The sequence below is a fragment of the Cetorhinus maximus genome, chromosome 28, assembly GCF_964194155.1.
Source record: "Cetorhinus maximus chromosome 28, sCetMax3.hap1.1, whole genome shotgun sequence".
NCBI classification, from domain to species: domain Eukaryota; kingdom Metazoa; phylum Chordata; class Chondrichthyes; order Lamniformes; family Cetorhinidae; genus Cetorhinus; species Cetorhinus maximus.
In genome coordinates, this window is record NC_135906.1 from 8,155,789 (window position 1) to 8,167,928 (window position 12,140).

Here is a 12,140-nt window from a genome sequence, read left to right on the forward strand (position 1 = left end):
ATACTCGATGACTAAGGAGACTGCGCTTTCAAACAGTTTCAAGGTAGTGGTGAAGTAACAGAGCTGGCTTATCGCAGCTTTCTTGATTGTCGTCAATTGATCCGGTTTATCCTCGTCACCAGTTTAATGTTTTTAGTTATCAGGTTCACTTTGTCCAGTGAACACAAGCTGCGCCCTTGACATTAACACATTAGTTGGTGCTTGAAACAATATAGATAGAGAGACTGATTAACTGGACAAACACTGGTGGTTTATTGGAACTAAGGACAGAGCACTAACACCATGTGTGCTTCTTCAATCACCTCCAGCTTTAGGCTTACAGTTACCCAATTAGCCTGCACTGTATAGCGATTGGCCAATACAGTCACGTGGTCAGTTAACGACATTCTGTTAAAAGTACAAAGCACTCCACTTTACCACAATAACCCTTAACTCTCTTGTCCCTCCATAACACTTCACTCCCATCTCCCTTCATAACCGTTCATACCCGTCTCTCTCCATACTGCCTCCATAATCTTTACATCCTTCTCCCTCCATAACCCTTCATTCCCATCTCCCTCCATAACATTTCACTCCCTTCTCCTTCCATGCTCCCTCCATAACCTTTACTCCATCTCCCTCCATAAACCTTAGTGTTTTGTCTCTCCATAACCCTTCATTCCCATCACCCTCCATAAACCTTACTCTCTTCTCCCTCCATAACCCTTTGCTCCCATCATCCTCCATAACCCTTCACCACCTTCGCCCTCCATAACTCTTATTCCTGTCTTCCCCATAACCCTTTAATCTCTTCTCCCTCCATAACCCTTACTCCCTTCTTCCTCCATAACCCTTTACTCCCTTCTCCCTCCATAAACCTTACTCCCTTTTCCCTCCATAGCCTTTCACTCCCTTCTCCCTCCACACTCCCTCCATAACCTTTACTCCCATCTCCCTCCATAAACCTTACTCCCTTCTCCCTCCATAACCCTTCACTCCCTTCTCCCTCCATACTCCCTCCATACCGTTTGCTCCCATCTTCCTCCATAGCTCTTTACTCTCTTCTCCCTCCATAACCCTTTATTACCTGTCTCCCTCCATAACACTTCACTCCCTTCTCCCCTATACTCCCTCCATAACCTTTACTCCATCTCCTTCCATAACCTTTACTCTCTTCTTCCTCCATAACCCTTCACTCCCATCACCCTCCATAACCTTTACTCTCTTCTCCCTCCATAACCCTTACTCCCTTCTTCCACCATAACCCTTTAGTCCCTTCTCTCTCCATAACCCTTACACTCTTCTCCTTTCATAGCCCTTACTCTATTCTCCCTCCATAACTTTTCACTCCCATCTCCTTCCATAACCCTTCACTCCCTTCTCCCTCCATACTCCCTCCTTAACCTTTACTCCATCTCCCGCCATAACTTTTACTCCATCTCCCTCCATAAACCTTACTCTCTTCTCCCTCCATAACCCTTCACTCCCATCAGCCTCCATAACCCTTCACTACCTTCGCCCTCCATAACCCTTTAGTCCCTTCTCCCTCCATAACTCTTACTCTCTTCTCCCTCCACAACCCTTACACCCTTCTACTTTCATCGCCCTTACTCTATTCTCCCTCCATAACTCTTCAGTCCCTTCTCCCTCCATAACTCTTCACCATCTTCTCCCTCCATAACCTTTACTCCATCTCCCTCCATAAACCTTACTGTCTTCTCTCTCCATAACCCTTCACCACCTTCGCCCTCCATAACTCTTATTCCTGTCACCCCCCATTACCCTTTACTCCCTTCTTCCTCCATAACCCTTTACTCTCTTCTCCCTCCATAACCCTGCACTCCCTTCTTCCTCCATAACCCTTTAGTCCCTTCTCCCTCCATAACCTCTCACTCCCTTCTCCCTCCATAAACCTTACTCCCTTCTCCCTCTATAACCCTTCACTCCCTTCTCCCTCCATAACCTCTCACTCCCTTCTCTCTCCACACTCCCTCCATAACCTTTACTCCCATCACCCTCCATAACCCTTCACTCCCACCTCCCTCCATAAACCTTACTGTCTTCTCTCTCCATAACCCTTCACTCTCTTCTCCCTCCATAACCCTTTACTCCCTTCTTCCTCCATAAACCTTACTCCCATCACCCTCCATAACCCTTCACTCCCACCTCCCTCCATAACCCTTACTCCCTTCTCCCTCCATAACTCTTACTCCCTCCTCCCTCCATAACCCTTTACTCTCTTCTCCCTCCATAACCCTTACTTCCTTCTCCCTCCATAATCCTTTACTCTCTTCTCCCTCCATAACCCTTTACACCCTTCTCCCTCCATACCTCTTAAACCCTTCTTCCTCCATAACCCTTACACCCATCTCCCTCCATAAACCTTACTCCCTTCTCCCTCCATAACCTTTCACTCCCTTCTCCCTCCAAACTCCCTCCATAACCTTTACTCCCATCTCCCTCCATAAACCTTACTACCTTCTCCCTCCATAACCCTTCACTCCCTTCTCCCTCCATACTCCCTCCATACCGCTTGCTCCCATCTTGCTCCATAGCCCTTTACTGTCTTCTCCCTCCATAATCCTTTATTGCCTGTTCCCTCCATAGCCCTTACTCTATTCTCCCTCCATAACTCTTCACTCCCGTCTCCTTCCATAACCCTTCACTCCCTTCTCCCTCCATATTCCCTCCTTAACCTTTACTACCGTCTCCCTCCATGAACCTTACTCCCTTCTCCCTCCATAACCCTTCACTTCCTTCTCCCTCCATAACCCTTCACTACCTTCTCCCTCCACACTCCCTCCATAACCTTTGCTCCATCTCCCTCCATAAACCTTACTCTCTTCTCCCTCCATAACCATTCACTCCATCATCCTCCATAACCCTTCACTACCTTCTCCCTCCATAACCCTTTAGTCCCTTCTCCCTCCATAACCCTTACTCTCTTCTCCCTCCATAACCCTTACACCCTTCTACTTTCAACGCCCTTACTATATTCTCCCTCCATAACTCTTCAGTCCCTTCTCCCTCCATAACTCTTCACTATCTTCTCCCTCCACAACCCTTCACTCCCGTCTCCCTCCATAACCCGTCAGTCCAGTCTCCCTCCAGAACCATTCACTCCCGTCTCCCTCCATACTCCCTCCATAACTTTTACTCCATCTCCCTCCATAACCTTATTCTCTTCTCCCTCCATAACCCTTGTTCCCATCTCCCTCCATAACCAGAGATGCGTAAACTGCCAACTACTATCCAGTGTAGCGTTGTGCAATAACTCTGGCAGTGAGACACACGTGCGAAAACAGCAATTTGTTCACTTCTACCTAATGAGCAGCACTGAGATTATGAAGCCCACTTTATATGAGTTCAGCAGAAGGCACCCCTGAGAGAGTGGCTGCTCCTTCAGTCAGATGTGACCTATTTTCTAGCTGTGCTCTTGTGGCAGCTCCCATCTCCCTGGGGAGGAGAGCAGCCTCTGAGTCCCAGCCTGTACCTCACCACTTCCCGCAGGTGCTTGTGTTTCTCACTGAGGCTCCAGCCTGTTGATCTACTTCGTTCCAAACAACCTATTGTGGAAACTTGACGATGATGCTCAAACCTGGGAAATTCACCCAGCCTCAAATCGAAATTGGATTAAACCAGGGGATCAGCATGGCTCATGTGTGGCACCTTGGTTTCTGAATCCAAAGGTTTAAGTCCTGCTGTAGGCCCAGAGTATAGACCAGGCTGCCTTTACTGAGGGAGTGCTACATTGTCGGAGTCCCTGCCTTTCGGATCATATGTTAAAATGGTTTACTTAAACCGTGTGAAACACAGAACACACAAGAAGGCATTGGATATAGGCCATAAACCCACAAGTTATAAATCAGCGTGCCTCACTGTCTCAGGCACTGAAGCAAACGGGCCTAGATACCAGTGAATTCCCACCTATTGGAAGGTTGTAGATTTCTGTGTGTGAACTGGGGTTGTAGGGCTGGAGGGGTTTACAGGGATTAGGGTTGCCAACCCTCCAGGGATTGGCCTGGAGTCTCCAGGGATTGAAGATCAATCTCCAGCACACTGTTGTGTGCAACCCTGAAGAAAAATCATCGAGGCAGTAAAAAAAACATGGGTTTTTATATGTCATTTTCTTTGAACAATGCTCTGGACCAGATATAAAAATACTGAAATTGGGGGCGTGGGAACGCGGGGGTGAGAAAAAATGTTGTTTGGCTGACAGTCAAACATCATCCAATTGGGTAATGAGCCTTTTTGCTTTCCAATTGGCATAGGAAGGCAGTGCATCACAAGGATGGATGTGTTGGCCGACTAATGGCTGGAGCGTGGGGGCAAGTCATGTGATGAAACCTCCAGGAATACATTTAATCACAGTTGGCAATCCTAACACCTATATCTGTCGTATAAGGGGGGTTAATGTATTAAGGGGGTTGCAGAGCAAGGGTTAATGTGGGACTGGAGAACAGTATCACCCACTGTCTGATGCAGAGGGTCACATGACAATAGACTGGGAGTGTTGTAGAGTCTGGAAGGAGCCAGCATGGAGGCAGCACACATGGAAGGCAGTACCTTGGATATGTATATAGTTATGGGTCACTAGTGAATGGCTTATGTTTAAGTACACAGGCCTCCAAACCTCCCCATGAGACACCAAACAACATTAAGAACAATCAAACGTAGGACTGGCTTGCAATGTAGTCAGTGAGATGTGGCAGTCACCGCACTGCATTACCCCTCCTTAACCTCTCTGCAACACAGAATGCCCCCATCATATTCCCCCAATGCCTCCCCTCCATTGTCCAGTAGAGAGGGATTGTGCTCACTTAGGTTCCACTCGTTCCTATCCAGTTATAGCTTGCACACCACCCCTGGTAACAATGCCTGCCACTCCCCTTGCCTCAGCCTACCCGCTGCTGAAACCACCTCCCACCGATGCATTTGCCACCTTCGGCCTTGAGTATCCCGATGCGTTCCTGGCCAACCTCCCACCCCCAGCGCAACTGTAAACTGACTCATCTAAAGCTCAGCTGCCTCTACTCTATCTGACGCACTCATCAATGGATTCACGCCCCTATGTGCCTCCAATTGAATTTTCTCATCCTTCTGTTTGGGGCCCTTCGTGGCTTCTCACCTCCGTGTCCCTGTCAGGGCTGCCAAGTGTGATTAATTGCAGGGATTTTAAGGTCGGTGGGCGGGCCCGATCGGCGGGCCTGGGAGTGGCCAACGGCCAGCCAGCGTGAAACACGCGCTGGAATGCTCAGCGCTGCCAGGGTGGGAGGCGGGAGGAGGGCGGGTGCTGACCTAAACTCAGGTGCGGGCGAGCGCTGAATGAAAGCTCCCTGAAGGCAGAGAGCTGCCCCAGGGAGCTGAAGACTTCAAAACAATCAAATAAAGATTTTAAAATCCGGGAAAAAAATGTCCACGTGTCAGAGCATGTACAGGATGAAAATTCTGTCCGTGCATTTCTTTTTTTTAAATTTAATAACAGAGACCTCATCCCACTCTTGGATGAGGTTACATCAAAAATGCAAAGTCCGCCTGGCAGGTTCGCCCGTCCGCCAACCGTAAGGCTGGACGGACCACAGAAAATTGGGGACAATTGGAACTTTAACGTAGAAGCAAAATACCGCGGATGCTGGAAATCTAGAACAAAAACAAAAATAGCTGGAAAAACTCAGCAGGTCTGACAGCATCTGCGGAGAGGAACACAGTTAACGTTTCGAGTCCATATGACCCTTCATCAGAATTAAGGAAATAGAGAAATGGGGTGAAATATAAGCTGGTTGAGGGGGGTGGGACAGGTAGAGCTCGATAGGGGGCCAGTGATAGGCGGAGGCAAAGAAGAGATTGCCAAAGATGTCGTAGACAAAAGGACAAAGGGGTGTTGACGGTGGTGATATTAGCTAATCTTAACTTTGGAACTTTAACAAGTTTAATTCTCTTCTTAGTTGTTGGCGGGCGCTCTTCCAGACACTTGCGCACGTCCACAGACCGAAATATCGCGTGAGCACCGGGTGACGTCGGAACGCTCACCCAAGGTCATCTCACGCGATTTCGCATCCAGTCGGGTCGGGCGTGCACACGCACACACACACGCCAACCTAAAAATTCTGCCCTAAGTGTATTCCTGGAGGTTTCATCACACCCACGCTCCAGCCATTAGACGGCCAACATACCCATCCTTGTGACGCACTGTCTTCCTACAGCAATTGGAAAGCAAAAAGGCTCATTACCCAATTGGATGAAGTTTGACCGTCAGCCAACCAGTCTTTTTTTTGCTCCCAATTTTCAATATTTTTATATCTGGTAAAGGGGAATGTTCAAAGAAAATGATAAAAAAAAAACAATCTTTTTGCATGTCCCGATGATTTGTCTCCAGGGTTGCACACAGCAATGTCCCGGAGATTGATCTTCAATTCCTGGAGACTCCAGGCCAATCCTGGAGGATCCTGGCAAAACCTAATCCCTGTAAACCCCTCCAGCTCTACAACATCAGTTTCACACATAGAAATATGAAATCTCCTAATACTGGACTTTTGCAATCCCCCTGCCTTTTCTCAACATTTTCAGAGACTACAATTAAGGATAAGGTGACTGAATATTTAAAAAATTTTCAGCTAATCAGAGGGAGCCAGTGTGGATTTGTAAAGGGTAGGTCATGTCTGGTGAACCTGATTAAATCTTTTGAAGAGGTGACTAAGGTAGCGGACAGGGGAATTGTCGTATGGTGTATGTTCAGTAGGTCTCACAAAGCAGTTCTGAATCTTGCATGGTTTAACATTAACTGTTTATTTACAACAACATGACTATGTACCTCTATACAGGGTATAAACCCAAGCTATGAGCTAACTCCATGCTTGCTTCTACATAGGTCTCTGTCCAGGCCACAACTGACTCTAGTCTCAGGTCATGTGTGTCTTTACACCACACTGTGGGCGGTACTGTTTCCCAGTCCCACATTAACCCTTGCTACGTCAGATACCCTTATACTGCAGGAATGTCCACCGATGTTAGTTATGTGGACTTCCAGAAGAGATTTAATTAAGTCCCTCATAAGAAGCTGTTAGGTAAAGTTGAAGCTTATGGAATTGACAGTAAATTACTGACCTATCTATGACCTATCTATTAACTAACCATTGGTTGAATGGCAGGAAACAGAGAGTGGGGTGTGAAATTGTTATATTATTCGTAAAGAGTTAGGAGTTAGGAATTGTTATGCGAATGTACACCCAGGGTGCCACATTTACTGCTGCACTGCAGTGGGTACCGAGCAACAGTTCACCAATCACATGGAGAGCAGCAAGAAACACACTCAATGAAGCTCTGGCATTTTGAGTCTAAAAATGTGATTATTTTCCAACCTATGGGAAGCAGAATGTTCTGAGATGAGTTCTTCTATCTTAGACTCTAATTATGGGGCTTGGCTAGTAAAAAGACTGTGGACATATTCTGTTATCTGCTTAACACTTGTTTATGAGTACTACATCCAAACAGGTTACAGAGTAGGCACGTAGCTCCTAGGCAAGGCTGCAACTCTCTCGAATCTAACACGTGACTGACTGACGGCAGTAGACCATCATCACCCACGTCATACATTAGCATATCCCATCTGTTATGCTATACAGAAGATATAACAGTGGGTATTCCGGACAGGTTCTTAATTGGCAGGGTATGACGAACGATGTTCTGCAGGGATCCATTTTGGGCCTCAGCTTAAGGAGATAAATGACCCACTCTTGTTCAGCAGCAGTGCCTTCGTCATCTCCACACTCTGGAACGTCTCCCCTCCCCCTAACCTGAAACCCCTCTCCTCCTTTAAGATCCCCCACAAAATTTCCCCCACCTCCAACGACACCCACACCCCACACCCCTCCCCCAACACCTCGCAAACCCATTCCAAGCTCTTGCTTTGGCCTGGCATCCGTTTGCATCTGATTACATCTCTTTGCATCTTGGTAGAGTTGACTGTGGATTAGGGTCAGTTGTGGACTGGGCAGAGACCTGTGTAGAAGCAAGCATGGAGTTAGCTCATAGCCTGGGCTACACCCTGTATATTTGTACATAGTTATGTGTGATCGATAAACCAGGTGCTATATAAATTCAAGTTGTTGTTACCTATCCAGAAGGGTAAAGGTTGTACGCTGTGCAACTGGACAAAGCTTCCGGTTAACCAGCGGGGTAAGGGTACAGTTCCTGTCTTTTCAGCAGGGCAAGGATTGGTCACTGTGTAACTGTGCAAAGCTCCTGTTATCTGGGTTAGTCACTGTGTCGATGTCAGAGTTACTGTTCACCCGGTCCTGATGGCCTACATGTCAGTTACAGGTCAATTTCACAAACCCATATTTAAATAGGGTGCTCCCTGCGCGCACAGGATAATTTAGAAGTGAGACTACAATAAGATCAGGCAACTGAACAGAAGAATGATTAGATTGAAATGATTTCAGATTTAATTTAAAAATTTCAGATGCCCTGTGATGCCCTTATTTATCTTTCCTCTACCATTGCTAATCCATTCGAGCGATTAAATTATTCCCAATTATTTGCACCTCCCTCCTTAGCTGGGAAAATAGAATGGCCTGGACAGCAGGTTCTGAAAGGGGCGCTGGCAGTCACTTCTTAGCACTCCTCCTGGTGGCTGGGTTCAGACGGCAGTACTGAGGCAGTGTTGCACTGTCGGAGGGCAACACTGAAGGAGCACTGCACTGTCAGAAGAGCAGTACCGAGAGAACGCTGCACTGTCGGACAGTGGTACTGAGGGAGTGTTGCACTGTCAGATGGGCAGTACTGAAAGAGCACTGCATTGTTGAAGAGGCAGAACTAAGGGAGTGCTGCACTGTTAGGGAGACAGTATGGGAGTGCTGCACTGTTGGAGGGACAGTATGGGAGTGCTGCACTGTTGAAGGGATAGTACTAAGGGAGTGCTGCACTATTGAAGGGGAGGTACTAAGGGAGTGCTGCACTGTTGCAGAGACAGTACTGAGGGAGTGCTGTACTGTCAAAGGGGCAATACTAAGGGGATGCTGCACTGTTGAAGGGATAGTACTAAGGGAGTGCTGCACTATTGAAGGGGCAGTACTAAGGGAGTGCTGTGCTATTGCAAAGACAGTACTGAGGGAGCGCTGCACTGTTGAAGGGGCAGTACTAAAGGAGTGCTGCACTGTTGCAGAGACAGTACTGAGGGAGTGCTGTACTGTCAAAGGGGCAATACTAAGGGGGTGCTGCACTGTTGAAGGGGCAGTACTGAGGGAGCACTGCACTGTCAAAAGGGTAGTACTAAGAGAGTGCTGCACTTTTGAAGCGACAGTACTAAGGGAGTGCTGCACTGTTGAAGAGGCAGTACTAAGGGAGTGCTGCACTGTTGCAGAGGCAGCTAAGGGAGTGCTGTACTGTTGCAGAGGCAGTGCTGAGGGAGTGCTGTACTGTCAAAGGGCAGTACTAAGGGAGTGCTGCACTGTTGGACAGACAGTATGGGAATGCTGCACTGTTGAAGGGGCCTACTCCTGCTCCTATTTCTTACGATCTTATGACCTTGTCATCTTGTAAATGGGATTCAACTCACAATCACCCAGGCTTGCAGTAACAGGATCGCACAGTTACACTGAATGGCAAGTAAAGGGCAGCCAGAACAGAACTGAAGTACCTGACTTGTGTATTTACTCAATGCCAAATCCCCTGGCCTCCATAATGAACAATTGTTCAAAAGCAGTAATATGGAAAGAGGAGTTTAGATTAACAGTATAAGGCTGAAAGTATGACTTACTGGCATATAGTGCAGCTGCTTTTTTTTATCTGTTCATGGGATGCGGGCATCACAGGCTGGGCCAAACATTTATTGCCCATCCCTAATTACCCTTGTTCAGAGAGCATTTTAAGAGTCAACCACACTGCTGTGGGCCTGGAGTCACATGTAGGCCAGACCCGGTAAGGACAGCAGATTTTCTTCCCTAAGTGACATTTGAGAAGTCAATGGGTTTTTAACAACAATCAATGTCATTCAACTTTTAATTCCAGATTTTCACTGGATTATAAATTTCACCATCTGCCTTGGTGGGGTTTGAACCCAATCCCCTATGTTTGCTAGAATATATAAATCCAGTGACAACACCACTATGCCATCACCTCCTCTAATGCAGAGCGGCTGCAGAGGAAAAGATGTCTGTAAAGGGCTGCTGTTTGTGCCGTAACTTTTCTATGGTTCTATGGATGATTTTCTGTGAACACCAAAGCCTCCTCTTCCCAAGGCGCTGACTTAATCTGGTCAACACTGTGACACATTTGCAAGTAGAACGCCGCTTCTCATTATGTGAGCTTAGACAGTTTTAAGGGAGGCTGTTTAACTGGCAAGTTGTGCCCTAACTTCACCCCGAATCCACATACACACAGGATAGTTTTGAGGGGATCAAACGCTGGCTGAGTGTCCTCTGGTGAGCCTGGAGGCGCTGAGATCAATTCTACAGCAGCCCAGCCGATTTTAGCCAATTCTGCACGGATTGAGGTCCAAACCTGGGGTCTTCCTGGCTCAGAATGTATAGTCTCTGTCAGCTTAACCAATTCTAAAAGCACTTCAGACACTCCCCCCTAATTACCCAGCTCGGTCACTCATACGAACAGCCACTTCCAAATATCCACTCCCCATACACCAAACCACTCTCACACAACACATTCCCAAGTCGCTCATACATACAACCAAGTCATTCTTACACAACAGCAACTTGCATTTGTACGGTGACTCTAACATAGCAAAATGCCCCAAGGCGTTTAAAGGACATTATCAAACTAAAAATGTAACACTCAGTCACATAAGAAGATATTAGGGCAGGTGACCAAAGACCTAGCCAAGACCTCTAAGGGGTCTGAAAGGAACAGGGGTCCAGAGGCAGAGAAGCTAAAGGAAGAAATTCCTGAGTTCAGGGCCGAAGCAGCATAAGGAGCGACCAGGCAACAGAAGGGTAAGAAAATCAGGATATCCAAGGGGCCAGAATTGGATGTGCGCAGAGACCTTGTAGGGCTGGATATAAGAACACAAGAAATGGGAGCAGGAGGAGGTCATTGGGCCCTTCAAGCCCACACCACCTTTCAATAAAATCTTGACTGATCTCCTACCTCAACACCACTTCCGGCACCAGCACCAAATCCGTTACTCCTCTTAGTTATTTATTGATCCCTGTCTTGAATATTCAATGGCTGAGCATCCAAAGCTATCTGGGGTAGAGAATTCCAAAGATTCACAAGCCTTTGAGAGAAGAAATTTCTCCCGATTTCTGTCCTAAATGGTCAACCCTTGTTCTGTGACTGTGATGCTGAGATTTTTACTCCCCAGCCAGGGGGAAATGCCTCCCTAGCATCTACTCTGTCAAGCCCCTTAAGAGTTTCATAGATTTCAATGAGATCATCTCACATTCTTCTAAATTATAGAAGTAGGCCTGGTCTACTCAGTCTCTCCTATCCCCTCAAAGAGAGAAAGAAATCAGGCGGCATGACTTGACCAAAGTTTACAGAGGATGGAGTTGAAAGGTATTTCACCTCATTTGAAAAGACAGCTGTGAAGTTGAAGTGGCCAGAAGATGCTTGGACCCTGATGTTACAAAGTGTCCTGACAGGCACAGATATGAATGTGTACACTAGTCTGTCAGAAGAGCAATTTGTAGACTATGGCAGATCAGTCATTGCTGGTGGCTGATAACGTAATTTGTGTTCCAGATAGTTTGATGAAGCGAGCTTAGGCGCTTGTCCCTGAAGTTTATCAAATAAAGCTTAGGACCACAAGGAAAAAAAACCTAATCAGACATTTGTAGAATTTGCTAGGGAAAAAGAAATGCTGTGGGATCAGTGGTTTCGATCGCTGAAGCTAGAGAAAACTTTTGAGAGCGTGAGGGAAATTATGATTATGGAAGGATTCCAAAATTGCATTCCGGTAACCATTAAGACTTATTTAGATCAGCATCAAGTATCGAAGATCCGAGAAGCGGCAGCTTTGGCTGGTACCTATGATATCTCACGCAGACAGTTACACGTGGGGAAATGGTCAAATGGGCATCAGCAAGGAAATTGGAGGAATAGAAAACCTGGCGATGGAAAAGGTTCTCGTTCTAGGGAACAAACAGAAGGATGCCAAAATAATAGAGGAGGTAGGCTAGAACCTAAAAGTGATGTAAAGAAAATAG